Consider the following 8,512-nt stretch of genomic DNA (forward strand, 5'->3'; position numbering starts at 1 on the left):
GCCCTTTGAAATACAGGTATAACAGAAAAAGGAAGAAAGAGTGAGAGAAAGTTGTGGTGAAAGAGTACAGCAGGGTTCACCAACATCCCTAACCGGAGCCTCGTGGACCTTTAGAGAATCGAAGCTGCCCTCCTACGATCGCGAGTCCGCTGCCCTAACCACTGGTCTATTGCGCCTCCAGGTTTCCACTATGTGTGTGTGTGTGTGTGTGTGTGTGTGTGTGTATATATATATATATGTATAGATATATGTATATCTATATATATTAGAAGAAATGAGGTACTCAGAAAATCGGATGGTTTATATTTACAGATATTTATTTGTATATTACATTTTTTATATACCATATAACTTAGATCATGTATTAGCGCTTTCTCCCATTCTAGTGGGGTTTTCAAATCAAACTAAGTTGCTGTGTGAGGAGTTTTGACCATTTTATAGTGGTATTGAGTTTGTGGTGGTGGGGAGGAATATAAGACAGTACATATATATATATATATATATATATATACATATACATATATATATATATATATATATATATATATATATATATATATATATATATATATATATATCTGTACATAATCCTATATATCAAATAGTAAATATGTAACGAAAGAAAAGTTTTACGTAATCACTTTGAAGTGCTTACAACTGTTTCTGCTCTAAGTGCTTGCACCTGCTTAGAGTTTCAATACAATACCCTTTACCTTCATCAGAGCCATAAGCTAATATTTGCTATTTTCCATTTTCCTTTCGCCATACATTTTATTGGTTTATTGCCAAAAATACAAGGACATTGCATTCCCATAACTCGAATATATGTGTGTGTGTGCATGTTTCCGTGTATACACACACACACATACATACATACATACATACATACATACATACATACATACATACATACATACATACGACATATATATATATATATATATATATATATATATATATATATATACATACATACGTACATATATATATATATATACTCTATATGATGCTGATGATGACGGTCGGCATTGCCGTCATTGTCATAAACATAATCCTCCTCGTCATCATCATCATCATCATCATCATCGTCGTCGTCATTATCATCGTCGTCATCACCATCATCGTCGTCGTTGTCGTTGTCTTCGTACAAGTTTTCTTTAATTATGCCCATCGATCCTAATTACCTCAACTAGACTATTAGTCTAATTGCAAACATTTCTGTGCACTCATCGAATTTATCAGACTCCACCGTACATACACGTAAACGCCTACAAGAAAGCACACACACATACAAACACATACACACACAAATACAGACACAAACGCACACACTCACGAACGCATACGCACAAACATACAGACATATACAATGGAATAGGTCTACCCATGCGCTCATACACACACATATGCTCATACACACGCGAACACAATTTTGTGCTTAGGCTTTTCAGGAAAATAGAATATATTTTACATGTCTCACTTCATGCTCTAACGCATACGTATGTATATATGTATGCCTGTGTGACCGAATGGTTTTACGTCTATTTATGTGTATGCGCACCTGTACACAAAGCGATATAACACTAATCAAAGTCACACACACAGGTTTATATATATATATATATATATATATATATATATATATATATACGCATGCGCATACACACACCAACGCACACACAATCAAGCATATAAAGAGAGAGAGATAGAGAGAGTGACAGAAACTGAAACAGACATTGTATATATTCATCCACGTATGTCTGTCTGTCTATCTATCTATCTATCTATCTATCTATCTATCTATCTATCTATCTATCTATCTATCTATCTATCTATCTATCTGTCTGTCTACATATATGTCTGTCTATCTATCTATGCATTCCATGCTCATGTATGCATGCATATTTATGACAATACATATAAACAAATAGACATGTATATGCATATATACATCGATATATATATATATATTATATATATATATAGATATATATATATATATATATAATATATATGTATGCCCATAAATATACATATATATGTATATATATATACACACACATGATATATATATAATACTATTATATATATTATATACATATGTATGCCCATTAAATGTATATTATATATATATATATGTATATGCATATGATATATATATATATATATATCTATATATATATATATATATAATAAATAAGTAAATAAATAAATATATATATATATATAATATATATATCATATGATTGTATATATATATATATATATTTAGATATGCATTTATAGAAATATGTGTATATTTATATCCAGAAAATAGTTATCGATAAAAAAGCTTTGTGAACAGAACAGGCATTCTATATTGCTTGGTAATTAAATTTTTGTTGCAGATCTGAAAGATTTACTATATAAGAAAACTGCAATTAGTTGCATTCTAAGTGCAAGTTTTCATGCAACATGCTTAAAACTGTCTCTAATTGCTGCTCCTTATGTAATCATGCATAACAAACGCACAAATACATTGCTTCTGTATGTATGTTTTTAGAATATCCAACATAGATATGTTTCCATGCATATATATATGTATATATATATATATATATATATATATATATATAGAATTTCAGTATGCGGCAAAGTAATTTATTTTACTAAGCCCTTTTATATATATATATATCTATATATATATATATATATATATATGCGTGTATATGTACATGTAGAGGTAGGTACGTACATATATGTTTATATATATGCATATGTTCTATTTTATTAACACATATATATATGTATATATATGCGTGTGTGTGTGTGTGTGGTGTACATATACATGCATATACACATAACAACATGCACACAGACACTCATGTGTCTTTGTCAGTAAGTATACATATTCTTAGATGCAAACCTTCCCTATTATTCAATTTGAATCATATGGTAATCGGATGTTATATACTCCACATGCTCTTGTGCGTACACATATTATTTATATACCGTTGGCTTTTTTGCAATATTATACAACTCTTTGAGTGAATGAAACATAGACAAACACAAACGACTCACACACATATAAACACGCACACACACACACGCACACACAGAGAAACAGTTACCCACACACCCACACAAACACATTCCTACATACATATACACACATACACGCACGCATATTCATAAGCACACAATCATACAAGCATATATATATTCATTTATAGCAACAAACTCGTTTGTAGTTTTTTCCGCCTTAAGCTGAAAAGTATTTTAAACTCCTTTTCTGTTTCTTCCTACTTTCAGTTTCTCTAGCTATATAAATACACGTGCACAGATGCATACACTGAACGAGTACCACAAAACACACTCCACATATATACATATATTATATATATATATATATATATATATATATATATATTATATATATATATATATATATATCAGATTTTGTGTTCCTACTAGCTTTTACAGTGCGGAAATCCCAGGTTGCAAATTACGCAGTGAATATATTGTGCTGCTCTAGTATGGCTGTTGAGATATTCTGTAGGCACAAGAAGACTGCACTTGGAAACAACATGATCAATGGTTTCATTTTGTAGTTGGCATACACAACATGTTGGGCTACTGCCGTTCTTTAATATGTTGGCCAGGTCGTTCCTTGTAGGTCGGCATTGATCTTGAGCTGCTATGATAAACCCTCTGTTTCATATTTTAAGTCTATATTATTATTATTTTATTCTTATTATTATTATTATTATTATATTATTAGTATGATATTATTATTATTATTATTATTCAGTAGTTTATTTTATAGCGTGCTTTCACTTCACTACCGAGCGCAGCTCTGTGTGCCTTGGGTATGCGCTGTGATTGTTGTGATGCTCTGATCGTTATTGTATGGAAAGTGTTCTGCGTAGGATGGTGCAGTGCCTAGTAGTCAATTTTCTGTATGTATATGTGTGTTTGTAAGTCCTGGTGTTTGTTATGTATTTGTCTGAATATTTTTTTATCATGCCTAATGCACCTACTATGATAGGAATTGTTTCTGTTTTCAGGTTCCACATTCTAGTTACCTCTATTTCCAGGTCTTTGTATTTTGAGAGTTTCTCCATTTCTTTTAGAGACACGTTGTCATCTGCCGGTATTGATACATCAATAGAAAGCATTTTTTTCTTCATGATCTCTGAAACTATATCTGGTCTGTTGGCCTTAATTTCTCTATCTGTGTGTATCGGCATATCCAGAGTATGGTTGCTTCTCGTTTTCTGTGACCTTTTCTGGTGTGTGCCTATACCATCTTTTTTCTGTTGTTATCCATAATGTTGGCATAGCTTCCAATGTATGTAGGTTCCAAACTATGTCATGTCTGTGAATATATTCCTTCTTAGCCAGGACTGGGCAGCTAGAGATAATATGATTTATTGTTTCTTGTCCATCTCCACATATTCTGCAGTTACTTGTAATATTTCTTTTCATTACATGTTTTGGTAATTTCTGGTGGGGAGGCTTTGGTCTTGTGCTGCATTAAAAATCCCTGCTGTTTCTGCTTGGAGTCCTGAGCTTCTCAAACCATTGCTGTATTATTATTATCATTATTATTATTATTATTATATTATTATTATTATCATCAGTATTATCATTATATTATTATTATTATATTATTATTATTATTATATTATTATATTATTATTATTATATTTTATTATTATTATTATATTATTATTTTTATTATTATTATTATTTTATTATTATTATTATTATTATTATTATTATTATTATTAATATTATCATTATTATTATATTATCATTATTATGATTATTCTTATTTTATTATTATTATTATCATTATTTATTATTATTATTATTATGATTATTATTTTATTATTATATTATCATTATTATTATTATCATTATCATTATTATTATTATTTTTATTATTATTATTATTATTATTATTATTATTATTTTTATTTATTATTATTATATATTATTATTATTATATTATTTTTATTATTATTATTATTATTATTATATTATCATTTTATTATATTATTATTATTTTATTATTATTATTCTTTTATTATTTTATTATTATTATTATTATTTTATTATTATATTATTATTATTATTATTATTATATATCATTATTATTATTAGTACCACCATTATTATTATTAAGGTGGTGGCCAGGCAGATGCTTAGCGGCATTCTTCTACTTTTATGTTTTCTGTTCAAAATGCCGCCGAGTTCAACTTTGACTTTCATCCTTTGAATTCCAATGTAATAAGTAGTAGTTGGCCACTGGGGTCGATCTATTCGACTAGCCCGTCCCTTTAGATTTCAGGCCTTGAAAAACAAAACACTGATGCATGAGAAAAATACGGAAGAGAAAAACAGAAAACCTGAGAACCTTGATAGAAAAAGAGGAATGAGAAGACAACCGATGATGATAGAAGAGAAAAAGAAAAACAAGAGCATACTGAAAACTAGAGTTACGTTCCCTTTGAACGTTGAAGTCATAACTAAGACAGCTGGTGAAGAATAATTCAACCAGTTCGTTTAATCATGATTTCTACGGGCAGTGAGGACATAATTCAAGCATTCTTTCCTTATCTTTGAGTTTCCCTTTATATTCATCCATTATCCTCTCATTCCCTGTCTAGCACGAAATTATCGTCTTTTTTCATCGTGGTTTCTAATGTACCAGGGTCCTGTTTTTCAATGTGTCCAGAGCCAGAGAACTCTTTCGAGACCAAAGGCCTGTTGTACTTATGTACCTAATCACGTGAATCAATAGTGAGAAACCACTAGTAGCACTTATTTTCATACAGTGTACATTCAGTGATATTTATCGCATTGGAAGGGATACTTTTTAGCTGATCCTACCTTAGTGGAGTAGTAAGCAACGATATATATATACAAGACAGTAGCACGCTAAGTGTGTGTTTTATATATATGCACAGGAAAACGGAATAATCCGTATATATAAAACCTGCTAGTATAAGTGGCATTGATCCTTTCGTATTAAAATGTTTCTTATCATTTCACGTGTAATAGCATCTTTCATTCTCCTTCATTCTCTCTCATATATACATATATACATATATTTAGACACCCCCACACACTCACACACACACACGTACATACAGAGAGAGAGAGAGAGAGAGTTAAATATATGTGTGAATGTATGTATATATATATATGTGTGTATATATACACACACACGCACAAACACACATGCGCACACACACACACTCTCTCTCTCTCACACACACAGCTAGAAATATATTCTTATGTCTAATAAATGAAATATTGCATCAAAAAATATTTTTAAAAATCCTGTAACCAGTGATGTGTAACTACTTACCTATTTAATTATCCGAGAAAATAATTAGAATCTGCAGTTTAAAATTGAAATTCAAAAATAAAGACTGAAATGTTCGAACTCTTCGTAATTGTAAACAAAGGAAAAAGAAAATTAGGCCAGACTTCCTACATCACATTCTGAGCGTTCACCAATGCACCTACATAAGGTTTCCATAAAACTGTCTTTGAAGCAAATATACAAAGCTACTTGAAGCGTTTAAAATTGAACATATTGGAAACAATAAAGCAATAATCTTCAAAAGAGAGCAGAATTAATAAAACAAAAGCAAGATCAATAATTTGATCAAGTTATGAACTGACGCATGAATCTCTATATGTTTATTAGACCTGCTAGAAATGTCAGTCCACATTCTCATAATTTCACATTATTATCTTAAAATGAAATGGACACATTGAGTTACGTACACTTAGTTGCATTGCGTGGTTGCCTCTCAGAATGGTCACTGTTGAAACGCTTTTTATAACTGGTTCGTACAATCACGTCTGTCTTGAAGTTAAACAACACCAACATGTAGATTTGCTCTACAGTTCTTATATTATTGTTGCTATTGTCGTTGTTTTTGTTAAACCTGCCGTACCCTCTGGATGAGTGGACAAATGATCAAATACATTCTCTCATGAAGATCATATTCTTGAAAATCTGTCGCTACCTTTTCTGATATCTCTCTCTTGTTACAGATTCATAGAGGAAGTTAGTGATATAATGGAAAATCAAATTGCTCATTGCTATAACGGTCACTGCAAGCTCATAGATGGTTCATTGTTCTATAAAGTAGAGAGCATACACACACACACAAACACACACACACACACACACAAACACGCACACTCACATATACATTTATGCTTAGGTATAGGGTTGATATATATGTATCTATGTATCAATAGGTCTCTTTCTCTCTATATATATGTGTGTGTATGTGTGTACATAATAAGTTTACGAGTTTAAGAGTTTAAAATGGTGGCGCATGATTTGATAGAAATAGGAATGAAATTTACCTCATATAAGAAGACAAAGTCAGAGAGAAAGGAATGATATGATACATTGAAAAAGACATTCCAATGAAAAAGGAACATTGATGTTCAGAGCAGTCGAATGTGATTTTTTTAACGAGACATGTAGGATAATAAGTTATGTTAGGAAATACAGTTATACTTCAACATTCCTGCCCAAACAAACTCAAATATGAAATTCTTGCTGCAAGATAAACTTTATTCTCTGAACAGAAGTTGACACCTTCAATATGATGAAGAATTAACGTGTCGGAGGCAAATCAGAAGTGTATTACTAGTGAATTGATGAGAGCCTGTATCGATGAGAGACGTTGAAACACTGCTGCTGTCACGAATAGAGCTGCTGGCTCCTATGCAATAAGGCGTTGAATTAGGAAGCTCTACAGATGCAAACTCAGTGTGCCTCTTTAGGATTAAAATGAGCAATTCAATACGTATGTTGATCTCAAATTCAAGAGAGAAGTCCACCATGATGGTGAACCCAGAGATGAATTATCGTCTGATACTCCAGGTCATAGTTACTGATAGCAAGGACAGGAACGCATTGAATAGTATCTTAGCACAAACACTTCTTATGGTGGTCATGCTGAGGTATTTCAAAATCCTTTCAGAGTTCTTCCATACAGAACGGCAATTGCTGAACTAGATGTGTCGCGAATGCCACGTGATCTGCAAACCTCATTTCTGGGATGAGTATTTACCATAATCTTATTTTAAAATTTGGCATATGGCACACATCATTCACTCCTTAGTCTCTATATTCATGTAATAATTCTTTAATCATTCATCAACATAGACAGACATATATCTATGTGTGCATGTGTTTGTGTGTGTGTGCGTGCATGCTTGAATGCTTGTGTGTGTGTGTATAGTTGTATTATATAATATATATATAATAATCATATATATATATAATATATATATATATATATGCGCGTGTGTATATAGATACATACTCAAACACAAACATACATATATTCACGTACACCTACTTTATGCATGCACAGGCATAAAAGCACACACAACATATGCATAGACGTATACAATACACCACATACACACAAGCACACGCACAACATATATAAAAGAATTCACCGATATTATTGCTATCATTAACTTA

At 31.1% G+C, this 8,512-nt stretch overlaps 1 protein-coding gene across 2 annotated transcripts in view; it reads right to left on the bottom strand.

Annotated features, from left to right (window-relative positions):
* The window catches only part of LOC115214894 (tetraspanin-18), a 466,931-nt gene that overhangs the window by 293,818 nt on the left and 164,601 nt on the right, over positions 1–8,512 (bottom strand). The window lies entirely within an intron of this gene.

This window comes from Octopus sinensis, linkage group LG8 (genome assembly GCF_006345805.1).
Source record: "Octopus sinensis linkage group LG8, ASM634580v1, whole genome shotgun sequence".
In the NCBI taxonomy this organism is placed as follows: Eukaryota; Metazoa; Mollusca; class Cephalopoda; order Octopoda; family Octopodidae; genus Octopus; species Octopus sinensis.